Source organism: Stegodyphus dumicola, chromosome 9 (genome assembly GCF_044657685.1).
Source record: "Stegodyphus dumicola isolate Sdum_Otavi_A_Nest chromosome 9, ASM4465768v1".
NCBI classification, from domain to species: Eukaryota; Metazoa; Arthropoda; class Arachnida; order Araneae; family Eresidae; genus Stegodyphus; species Stegodyphus dumicola.
Window position 1 is genome coordinate 89,530,345 of NC_140776.1, and position 13,683 is coordinate 89,544,027.

General features: G+C 34.4%; 1 protein-coding gene across 1 annotated transcript in view; it reads left to right on the top strand.

Annotated features, from left to right (window-relative positions):
* Positions 1–13,683, top strand: part of LOC146995410 (uncharacterized) — a 40,131-nt gene that overhangs the window by 18,577 nt on the left and 7,871 nt on the right. The window lies entirely within an intron of this gene.

A 13,683-nucleotide genomic window follows, 5' to 3' on the forward strand; every position in this document is an offset into this window, starting at 1 on the left:
AAAAAAAAAGAAAAAAAAAAAAAAAAAAAAAGTCGAGGATCTTAGTTACAAAAATCACAATCTATACTCCTCGATGGTCAAGTGATCCCCATTTTTCCCTCTCAAGAAATTCCTAAGCACGAAAAGGAGGGCCTCCGAAGGGTGTGAGTTGCTGATAAGAACAGACTACTGATAAGGAATGTGGCGTCTCTACGGAATAGTTACGAAGAAAAGAACCACATGATCTGCTACTATTAACAACTATTGTATAATGCTAGAATCTTATGAAAAATAATAAATAAAGAAATTTAATGGCACTCTAGTGATAGAGAAACAGATATTGTATAGAGAACAGAATGTTACTTATCTGAATATTCCGTGTCAGGGCCTCTTTTGGATTTTTCGTGTTGATCGTGAACAGTTAACAAAACACCTGAAGCTTCGAAGAAGCGAAGTTTCCTTTTTCAATTTGATGAATGAGACATTGCATAGGAAAGGTGCATTAAACTTTTTTAGAGAGTTGAAAATATTTACTGAAACTTTTATTTAAAAAATTTCGGAGCTATGTTTAGAGACACTGCATCCAGCTTTCGTGATCGCAGCGCCGGTGATGAAAGACAGACAGATAGACAGATGTCTTGTTTTGCACCCGCTACGTCTTTCTGCACCGATGGGAGAAAAATCAAGCATAGGTGCGAAGGAAAGGTATATAGAAAGAGGGGCAATTTCGTATTTGAGGAGAGTAAAAAGGAACTTTGTACATTTTGTACGAGTTCAAAAGGCCAGAAAGAAAAGATGGGACAAAATAAAATTTAAAATAAATGGCTCAAAAATAATAGAGGGGGGAAAGGGCCTATAAAAAGAAAAGGAAAAGAAGTAGAAAATATCCTAAAATACGATTGTGTCCATGAGTGTAGTTAAAAGGAGTTCGTTTGCAAAAATTAGTAAATAAATTAATTCCTACATGGTAATGTGTATGCCCTTATCTTGAGACCTAAGAAGAAAAGACATATATCATCACAGAGATGTACATAATATTTTAACTAAAGTAACATTAACTATTACCGTTCCCAAAAAATTCATGTATATTTCAGAAAAACAGTAATTGACAAATTCATAAATCCATATACAGTGTCAGAGCATTTCAGCAAAAATAAATTATACAGTATGTTTTTCTTAAATATTAGTTAAATATAAAGTTAATTTATTAAGTTAACCGTTGTAATTTATTATAGTACAAGTTTAACAAATTCGGTCACACTGTATTTATATTTGCTCATAATTCTAAGTATGAGACCTGAAGAAAAAAAGTCGAGGATCTTAGTTACAAAAATCACAATCTATACTCATCGATGGTCAAGAGATACCCATTTTTGCCTCTCAAAAAATTCCTAAGCACGAAAGGAGGGGCCTCCGAAGGGTATGAATTGCTGATAAGAACGGACTACTGATAAGGAATGTGGCGTCTCTATGGAATAGTTACGAAGAAAAGAACCACATCACTTGCTACTATTACTAACTATTGTATAATGTTAGAATCTTATGAAAATAATAAATAAAGAAATTTAATGGCACTTTAGTAATAGAGAATAAGATATTGTATAGAGAACATAATGTTACTTATCTGAATATTCCGTGCCAGGGTTTCTTTTGGATTTCTCGTGTTGATAGTGAACAGCGAACAAGTGAAGCAAACAATCTGAAGTTTCGAAGAAGCGATGTTTCCTTTTTCAATTTGATGGATGAGACATTGCATAGGAAAGATGCATTACACTTTTTTTTTAAGAGGGTTGAAAACATTTCTTGAAACACTTATTTAAAAATTTCAAAGCTATGTTTAGACACTGCCTCCAGCTTTCGTGATCGCAGCGCCAGTACCGACACTGCCGCAACAAACAGCTAAGGAAAGCACCTCCTTTTATTGACGACGGTTGCCGTTACTACAGGCGATTATGCAAATATTTAACAACTGCATTTATTGGTTAGAAGTTAGTTCAAGCACGACAAAATTAAAGATAGATTGAATTAGTCAATATTTTTTACTCTTTATATTTAATTATGAATAATATAGTTCAGAATACTTAACTGAATTCAAATCCGAATTCTATTTTAAAATCTTTTGAAATCAATTTGAAACATACTTCTCAAATAACAAAGATATTGAAATTTTTAACAGAAAACGATAAAAATATCAAAATCAAAACTGACATTTGATTCATAAAAAAGAATAATTTATTATGATAGTAAAGAAAATTTACTGACTGAAGCAAAAAATTATATAAGCTTAATTAAAATTTCGCCACAGTTTATATCAAGCTGTGTATCTAAGCATTTTACAAAATGAGAGACGCGAAAAAACTATTCTAATTAAATTTAACATATATACAGCAAGTATTATTACTAGTAATATGATTATTTTTCTAAGGGGGAGAGACTGAAAAATAATCATTAAATTAATCATTCATAAATCTTCAAATTAATCATTCATAAAAAGTACTACAAGCCATACAGCATGAAAGCTGTAAATTAATTTATAATTTGAGGAATAAAATACAGTCATTAGTGAGCATAATATTATAACGTTGATAATAACACAATCCATGACATTAAAAACATAAACATTTTTTCATTCGGAAGTAAGCTTCGCCGCCTGGCTACTCAATAAATGTTTACATTTGGAACTACTAAGATGGAACAACAGCGCCATTTAGTGAACGCGACATTTTAGCACCGTTTTTCTACTAGGCAGTTTCACCTCCTTCATTATACTCCGTGCTCCAGGCTCAGAGGAAGGGGGTAGTTTGTTGTCAAAGGGGCTGTTTCGCACGTGTTTATTACGGAGAATGGCGGTAGAAAAAAACATCGAGTTCGAGTAAATGATAAAATTTTTCGAAAAAATACGCTGCTGGATTTAGTAAAGAGTATGGAAAAAAGAAATGGGGAACGTTAATGGATATTTTAAACGCAGAAAGAAATGGCCTTTTCAAAACTTCAGGTATGTGAAGAAACGTAAACATAATTTTACGTATGATCTTTCGCAAAATGGAAATTTTCTAAAAGGTTACATGTTTGTAAACTATTTGTTAAGAGGAATTTTATGATTAAAATACATTATTTTGTCTGAAAAGGTTATGCAACAACGTCATAAGTCAAATCATTGAATTATGGTACCGCGTACGCGTGTTTAATATTCCTAATGAATTTGAATAAGAAAAATTTTAATTTTTAGCAACCCATGTTTATATCAATAATTTTATTTATTCAGGAATTATACCTATCACGTAGCTACAAATATACTATGTATCGTAGATACCAATAAGCAGTGAGTAAAAATATAACAAACTTTTCACAAAAGTAATAGGAAGAAAATAAAAATAAATAAACAACTGTAGGTTAAATCATAAAACATATTATCTTGCACAGACACACACACACACACACACACACACATATATATATATATTTGTATATTTGATTTTTTTCTTGGAGCCACAGCTCCTGGTAACTTTTTGGCAAGCTCTCTACAATTTCTCATTTCCTTAATTTTGCAGCATATTGCGCAAAAATTTTTTTAGACCAAATTGGTCTTTCAGTATTGTAATTACTTCCTAGTTTGTTAATTATATATATATATTTTAACATATGCAGTGAAAGGAAATTGCAATACATATTGCAATTTCACGATTATATACGGAATTCACGATGACATACTACGGAAAAGAGCACCTGGAGACATTTTTGAATAATAAAACCAGATATGGAGGATGAAAATGATCAGTTGTATCGTACAGTACATTTGCTCTCAACTTAATAGATCAATTATCGCCACCCGATTCGAGGGATTCTTTTCCGTCCTTATACAATTTGTTCGACAGCTAGAATTGTATAAGTATGAAATCGTGGTTAGAAAGTGTTGCACTCATCTTTTTCTTACCTTCACTTCTTCGTTAAATTTTCTTTCATTATATTTTCATTAGCTACGTTTCAACCGTTATTTATACCCTTTTTAAATCGATCCCACCAGTGACCGTGTGGTAAAATCGCTGAACACTGGTAGTTCGGTCCGAGGTCCAAATACTGCGAACGGGTTTGTTGCATTACCAACATATCCAATATATCTGTCATTACCAATATATTTCTCGTAATTTCCAAAAGCATAAAAAATTAAGGCATACAAAAACCTGTTTTAAATAAATAACTATATGTATATATAAATGTATTATAAATATATTAATATATGCAGTGAAAGGAAATTGCAGTACATATTTCTATTTATGTCCTTTTTAAGTCGATCCCACTAGTGGCCGAGCGGTAAAATCTCCGAACACTGGTAGTGCGGTCCGAGGCTCGAATCCCGCGAACGGGCTGGACGCATGGGCGTCATTACCAATGTATCTGTCATTACCAATATATTATTGGTAATGACAGACATATCATTGGTAACTTCCAGGAGCATAGAAGTTTAAGGCACAGAAAATCTGTTTTAAATATATATATATATATATATATATAACTGTATAAATATATTAACAAATGCAGTGAAAGAAATTGCAGTACGTATATATATATATATATACCCCTTTTTAAATCGATCCCACCAGCGGCCGGTAAAATCGCTGAACACTAGAAGTTCGGTCCGCGAACGGGCTGGTTGCATGGACGTTTTGGTGGATTTCTCCATGTGTTACGTGTATACGAGCTAGTTTTCCTTAGAATGTCCTCCACGAAGGCAACCCTCACTTTAGGCAGATAGCCCTCGAGGCTTTGCCGTAATTACATAAAACCAAAACTAAGCACTTTTTAGATCTGAATAAATATACACAAAACTAATGTAATATCTAAAAGTAGATTACATTAAAAAATCTGATAACTAATTATAAATCTTTGCATTATAATATTGACAAGAATTTAACCGAAAATTATACAGGAATTTAACTTGTTTTATACAGGAGATTCTAGAAACTATTGGTAATTGACATTGATATCGGTACTAAACTACTTAAATAATTTTTTTAACTCAAAGCAATTTAATGTAAATGTTGAATTTAGGATGTGCATAGTTTGAATTATATACTGCATATTCTTTAATGCATGTCTAATGTATTACAATTTTATACACTACAAATTCAAATAAAAGTAGAGGGAAATACATTATAATTTAAAACATAAAATTTCAAAATTTATAAATTACTCATCAGAACATGAAATTAAGTACATTGATATATACATTAGTTTAAAAATTACAATTTTAAATTAAAAGTATGCATCCCTTCTTTATATGTGAAATAAGAAAACACCAAATATATTATTTTCACTAAAATTTAATTAAGGCATTGGTAATGTAGAATAAATAAATAATGTAGAATCGTCCGCATCAAATGTGTTATTTCTATAGCGAAATACTCGAGTTTTTCACAAATCTTAAGAAATTAAAATATCTATTACGTACACTTTCAAAAACAATCCGTGACCTCCGCCGTCCTAAGTTTAGCTCTAAAACGACAGTCAGAAACTTAAACGGCAGCTGTCTAGCTGACGGAAAAAATTCAGACGCGTCGATCTCTGTAATGATCGAGACGACGACACCAGACTCGCTCTCTGTCGAGTAGATCGCAAAAAACGACTCGTTCTTCTATCTCGACGGTGTCCAGACTAGTTCACTGAAGAGACTCCTTCAGTGAACCCGACGACCCACTCGGCACTCGCTTGCCAGCTGTCAACTCGATCGACTCCGCACGGACTGACTAACTCGAGACACTAACTATCTGGCACTGATGAGACACACACTCTCGCCCACTCGACGAGGCTGACACTCGCTCAGTGATAGACTATCAGTTCACTAGACAAGGCACACTAGATACCAACTAACTCGCACTCCAGACGAGGCACTCTGACTCGCGCTCTCGATGAAGCACACTGAATGACTGCGGACCAGCAGGGTTTGTATAGCTTTCGGCTTGTGTTCGAGAACATTCTGGGCTAAACCGGTAAGAATTCGTTCCAGAAGATTCTCCATCCGTCCATGGGATATCGCCAATTTTGTCGCCGAATGTGGCAACTCTGTCTTCCCTTGGCATGTTATGGCAACGCTAAAACTGCTTTGCGGGGAAGCCATCTTACCGCGCCTGCACATTTCGTAACAATATAAATTTAAGAAAAGACAACCGGTTTTAGTTTTCCATCCCGGAAATTTGGCAACCTTACAATGTATTGTGAGCTTTCTGAGGTGAATGCACTTTGAAGGCGAATATTATACTTTCATCCAGTGGCTGAATATAAGTAGTGGTGTTTTTGAATAAGAGCATACCATCTTTTATCGCAAAATATTACAAGACTGATGAATATTGCAACTGCCAGAAGAGTCCTTTAACTTCCATATGCCATCTAACAGCCGGCTCAAATTCGCTTTAAAACCATTAAAATTATTTCACTGGTTATCCACGCATTAGTACCAAAAGGGTTTCCGCGCCTAGGGACAACTGAAGATTTTGTGTCGCCTCCTCTTCCCCAAAATGCAACAGGGAACATCAATATGGCGCCTCCTGGATGCTGCGCTTGGAGACAGATTCCCAGTCCCCAGCTACGCCATTGATTAGCACCTATTCTCATAAATCATTCTAGGCATTTCATGCTTATATGTTTGAAGCGACACATGCGGAGATAATATTTTCAATTTATAACTGCCACTTCTATCAGTGAACAATATCAGTAGTATCCAATCTTTTAGACTCTCGTCTGTTAGCATTTTTTTTTTCAGTCAGCAATAGTTTGTATAATAAAATAGTCTCATTACAGCTGTATACCTTTATCATTCATCACTACAACCACATTTTTAATCCCCTTTAGCGGCTGAGTCGGAATTCACGATGACATACTACGGAAAAGATCACCTGGAGACATTTTTGAATAATAAAACCAGATATGGAGGATGAAAATGATCAGTTGTATCGTACAGTACATTTGCTCTCAACTTAATAGATCAATTATCGCCACCCGATTCGAGGGATTCTTTTCCGTCCTTATACAATTTGTTCGACAGCTAGAATTGTATAAGTATGAAATCGTGGTTAGAAAGTGTTGCACTCATCTTTTTCTTACCTTCACTTCTTCGTTAAATTTTCTTTCATTATATTTTCATTAGCTACGTTTCAACCGCTTTTTCCCCCTCCATTACTGTGCTAGAAAAAGAATGATCTTTATTCCTATCATCCCTTAAAATAATATACCGCACTCACCATTCAAAGCTTAAATTCAGCTGGAGCATAATTCCGCTATTTCTTAGCTTTTGAGCAGAATTATGTTAGTCTGAGTCCTAAATAAAACGAGCTCCATTGTTTTATATTATTACTGGTGTGTAAAACTTAAGCAACATGTGTTCTTTTTGCCATAACTCCACAAGAAATCATCTGAAAGACATGAAATTCAGGGATGAGAGACAGCATTTTGTATTTAAACGATGACGAAAACATTGTCGCGCAAAAATGAATGTAATACATACAGTATGGAATCAAACATAAAAGGCTTTATTGAACACATACTACCGTTACGCATGATTGTCTGTACAAGAGGATGAACAACAAGCAGATGTTCCATAGTATGGGATATGCCCTCCCCTAACTGCAATGGTTGCTTCGGCGTCTCTTCATACTCAGCACTAGATTCTCCGACAGATCTTGAGGTAAGAGTGCCCATTCCACAATCAGCATCCACTTCACTTGTTGGTTGTACCCCAGAGGATGTAATCGTGCCGCAAGGCGTCTCCCAAAGCATCCAAAGCATGCTCTATGGGATTTAAATCAGGGGAGTACGCTGGTCAATCTATTCGAGTGATATCTTCACTTTCTAGCTTCTGAACAGCAGGAGTCCGAAGTCATTCAAAAAAAAAAGTCTGCTCCAATGGCACATCGGAACAAACGCACATGGCGAAGGATTATCTCCTGACAATAGCGATCTCCGGTTACAGAACCTCTGTCAACGATGAGTTCTGTCCGCCCGTGCAGCTGATTTGGAGAGACCTCCCCAGACGAGAAGTCCAGGACCACCGAAACGGTCTCTTTCCGCGATGTTACTGGGATGAAACTGTGTCCCGACGTCTCTCCAAATCAGCTGGCGTTGAGAATCGCTTGTGGCACTAAAACGACCCTCATCCGTAAAGAGAACACGACTCCATCGATGAGATGTTCAGTTTTTATGCTCCTTGCACCACTCTAAACGGTGGCGCCGATGGCGAACTTTCAAACGGATGCAGCGTTCAGAATGGCGGGCGAATAAGCCACCTTTATGAAGGCGTCTGGACACAGTACACCGCGACACTTGTCGCCCCGTTATACACAGTTGCTGAGTTTTCGGGCTATTTTGCCCTTCAGGACGATATATCGGTCACCCACTGCAGTTGTTTTCCTGGAGCTGCCACCACCAACCTTTCTAACTACTGTATCTATGGTTTGGAAGGCTTTCCAAGCGCGCAAAACGACGCTTTTGTTGATTCCGAACTCTTCAGCTTTCCCATGTTTAAGTCAGCCAGGTGTTTTCTTCTAGTAATATTTCACGAAAGAAGTCACTTGCTCTTGCAGCGAATGTCTTTAATTGCGTCTCCGTCCTTCCTTTTATTGTAGTCTTGAGCTGAGACCGCCGACCGCACGCCTTTTGTATACGCTCACATCGCCTGTGACGTTTAGTTCCTGATATTTGCATAAGCATCTATTGAAGTGCGTGTTCATTTTAATGATCACAAGCACCTCTTTTCTGCAATTTCATGGGTATCTGATTAAAATTTACACTGTTGCTTTAAGTTTTGCACACCCGTGTATTTGCATTGATTTAAAAATTTAATTAAATCTTGTCTCATTACATTTCAGGGAATTTTTATTTTATTTTGTTAGTTCCTCTTTCCTCGTGGCCTTCCACAGAGCTCCGGAAAACTTCTATTTTAGAAACTAAGCCCTGCTAGGAATGAATCAATATCACCATGAAGTTTACTCAATTTTAAAGCATAAGGCCTTCAGAATAACCCCTTTTACAAGTTAGCTTCATTTAAGTTTTGAAAGAACTACTTGTACAACTGTTCGGATATTCAGAAAAAAAACTGCTAATTTTATGCACATTTAGAGTCACATAATTGTTAAATCAACGGAATTTATATTTCATTATATTTTTAAAAATTTGTTGTTATGTTAAATTATGTCTTAAATATTGAAACTTTTACGAGATAAAAAATCCCCCCCCCATCTTAATTTACTCCAATTCGACGTTTTTAATATTTGAAAACATACTTGCAAGGGCTACGATTTTTCCAACAATCAAATAGACATTTTGAGAATCTAAGTGAAAACAACCTTTGGTAGCTTAATTTAACATGCCCATAAATATTTATTGACTAAAGACATAATGCGCTTCCACCCAGAGGCGTAGCTAGAGGGGGGCATCTGTCCCCGGGCGCAGAATCCAAGGGGCGCCAAACTGATGTTACGACATTTTAGAATTAAATGTTTTCCATCCCTGGCAAGCAGTAGGGGGCGCGAAATCTTCAGTTGTCCCTGGGCGCTGAAAACCCTAGCTACGACTCTACTTCCACCCCAATTGAAACAAAAAATAAGCTTTCAGATTTTATATTACTCCCAAAGGGGCGTTCCCATTTACACACATATACACGTTTCGACAGCATTTGGGCCAAAAATATTTTAAAATACCATATCTTCAGAATTTCCGATAGATAGTCTCGCACGCTAGAGATAAAATTCGTTACAGTTTTACAAAATATGAAATAAACTATAAAACAAATTCGAAATTCGTGCTTCCAGGTGCTCATATTCAGAGAAGTACTACGTTAATCAAAATTTGATGGCTCTAGGTACCTTTGTTTTTATACAGTGCGAGAAACATATATACATTCATACAGATTCTTCTTTATTTAATTTCTTTAAATACAGGGCATATGCCAACAATTTCAAAAGTGAAACGGATATTTATAAGTGAACCGTCACCAAATGCCGTTTCAAGACTAATAGCCCATCTGGGCTAACAATGAAATTCAAGTTATTTACGTAGGTCTTTAAAATAAAATACTTTTTGGTGTTTACAGTAATAAAAGTTAAACGGAAGACTTTATTTAAGTAAGGGAAATGTATTAAATATTACTGTTTAACTAAGAAGAGTTTAAAGTATTACTTTTTATTATAATAAAAAATTCAGACCATGAAATATAAATTTTTCATTTACAATTTGTAATAGATTCGATTATCATAGCAATTGATTTTACCTAAATCTACATAAGAACAAATAAATAAAAGGGGGGAAGTCTAAAAGCTTTCAGATTTTATATTACGCTCGAAGGGGCGTTTTTTGTAACGTTTTGTGTGTTACCTTTATTTATTAAATATTATGTTCTTCGCATTTAAACCATAAAACGCAATTCAACAACAATATCGCAAAATAATTAAAAAAGAGCACATCGTTAGAATTTCCGATACACAGTCTCGCGCGCTGGACCTAAAATTATACAGTGTTGCCATTGCTCGCTTTGAAATCGTTGAGTTTGTTAATCAAAAATTCGTTAAAGTTTTACAAAATATGAAATAGGTAATAAAACAAATTCCAAATTTGGGTTTCCAGATGCCCATAGAATGGAGGACTACGTTATTCAAAATTTGATGCCTCTACCGTTGTTTTTTACAACGCGAGAAACATACACATATTCATGCAGATTCTTCGTTATTTTATTTCTTTAAATATAATGCAGGGCTCTAATATTTGGTGTTAACAATTTGAAAAGTGAAACGCCAATTTATTTATTACGAAATTAATAGCCCCTTACGAGCAAACTATCCTTTTGGGCTAAAAACGAGTCATCAACTTTACTACCCTTTTCGACTCACACTTTTTTGTTTAGTAATCGAATATCACACATGACAAATGCCAAAAAAGTTTGCAATTTCTTTTCACTCTTCGTTCAGCCTTTTATTCTGTTTTGTTGTTCTACATTCACACCGAATAACTTACTTTTGATAAGCCACTTCATGTTTAAAATCAGCCTATTACGTCTTGGGTGGAATTTATTTTAAAATTCAGGAGGGCAGATATTTTCTTTTTCTGTGTTTCTTAATGTTTGAAAGACTTCTTTATTCCCATGAAATGTAATAAAATTTACACGAGCTTGTGCTCTAGTTTGAAATAATTTCTCTGTTTATATTCTTTTAGAAAGCTTTTAATTAATAATCTTGCTGTCTTTTACATTATCAGATGCTGCTGTTTTCACAGCAGTGATTTTAGCCCAGCACAAATGCAGCTTTAACAAAGCTGTACAGGATGCAGTTGCAAGAGGATCTGCATTCCAAGAAGTCTCCAAATAATATTCAAATTAGGTGGACTTCTTACTTCATAAATTCACCGCAGCTTACTTACTATAGTCACATATGAATATTTTCACACTTTATTTACAAGCAAAGCTAAATTTACTTCATTTTCTGTTTAAGTGGCACCTAAACACAGAAAAAGTATCTGTGAAAGGGAAAGAGTGGCATAATACTATTCTGTACTCAGTGAAGAAGTGCAAATTCTCCTTGAACAAAAAGTGCAAATTCTCCTTGAACAAAAAGCACGCTGAAATTCAATCTCTTTCTAGTGAGAAAGAAAACATACTACAACTAGAACTTTTTGAAAGACAGGTTAGGTTATTTCAATGTCACAAATCACAAAACAGCTATCTGCCCAAGGAGAAGGAGCCTTTGTGGAGAAATTTCTTAGGCAATTTGCATGTATTCATGTTAAATATGAAAAAAATCATGATATCCAACCATGTAGATAGACCGCTCCTTTGAGTTTGAGCCTAGGCTGAATTAATAGCATTAGGTGGTTATAATTTAGCCATTAATGGAGCCCTGAAGAGAGAAAGATATATCAAATCACAGCCAAGGAATGATATCACAATAAAGCTAAAGCAAAATCGATTGGCAGATATGTTTAGTGACTATGACTGATACTATTTAAATCCATTCATATATGAGTAGAACTTGGCATTATATTTTCTGCATAATGCACATACCTAAATTTAATTCCACGCACAAATTCCTTGACTTTGGTCCTCAACTAAAATTTTTGATATTTTGAAAATAAGCATGGATGGCCTGAAAAATAGTATGCATAGTTAATTCTGTTATGCAACCATGAAAAGGGGAAAGGTAATCATGTTAGAGGAGTTCTTGAATCATGGAACTAAAAAAAAAAAAAAAAAAAAAAAAAAAAAATATATATATATATATATATATATATACATACAAAAAAATAAATAAAAATATAAAAGTCTGAAAGCTTTCAGGTTTTACATTACACCCAAAGGAGCGTTTTTTTAATGCTTTGTGGGTTACCTTTATTTATTAAATATCATGTTTTTTGCACTTAGACCATACAATTCAGTTCAACAGCAATATCGCAAAATAATTTTAAAATGAGTATATCTTTAGAATTTCCGATATCCAGTCTTCCCCGCTTGAGATAAAAATGTTTCTTTTTTTCCGTACAGTGTTGCCATTGCTCGCTTTGCAATCGTTGAGTTTGTTGATCAAAAATTCGTTAAAGGTTTACAAAATATGAAATAGACAATAAAACAAATTCCAAATTTGGACTTTCAGATGCCCATATTCGGGTGGAAAGGCATGTTATTCAAAATTTGATTGCTCTAGGTACCGTTGTTTTATCACAGTGAGAGAAACATACATACATTTATGCAGATTATTCATTATTTAATTCCTTTAAATATAATACAGGGCTCTAATACTCGGCAACAATTTGAAAACTGAATCGGCATTTAAAGTTTTCAATGCAAAATTACAAAACGAAATTAATAGCCCTTCTGAGCTAAAAAACCTGAAAGCTTTCAGATTTTACATTACACTCAAAGGGGTTTTACCTTTATTTATTAAACATGTTCTTCGCACTTAAACCATAAAATTTAGTTCAATAGTAATATTGCAAAATAATTTTAAAATCAGCATATCTTTAGAATTTTGGATATACAGTCTCGCTCACATGAGATAATATCCCCCCTCCCCCACACAGTGTTGCCATTGCTAGCTTTGAAATCATTGAGAATGTTGATCAAAAATTCATTAAAGTTTCAAAATTTGGGCTTTCAGATGGCCATATTTGAGGGGGGGGGAACCTACATTATTTGATATTTGATGGCTTTAGGTACTGTTGTTTTATCACAATGCTAGAAACATACATATATTTATGCAGATTCTTCATTACTTACTTTCTTTAAATATAATATTGTGCTCTAATATTTGGTGGTAACAATTTGAAAAGTGAATAAACTTTTATAGTGAATCAATGAAAAATGCCAAAAGGAAATTAATAGTCGTTCTGGGCAACTTGCTCCTTTGGACAAAAAAGATACAAATCACTTATGCTACATGAACTGAAAAACTACGTGTATACATGCAGTGTATGTATATATTTATTACAGCTAATAAGTTAGTAAATGCATGGCATTTCTAGCATCCTAATTTTTTTATCTTGTTTTGAAATTTTGGACTGGATACAATTTCTCCCCCCCCCACACAAAATAGTATTCTTTGTAATACCATTAGCTACACACTAAACTGCATTTATAACATAAAGCACCACTGTAGTTTAGAGTTTAGGCAAAAATACTTATACTTAATTTATCATAAATGCAAGTCATTAAATTAACATAAATTGGTAAGT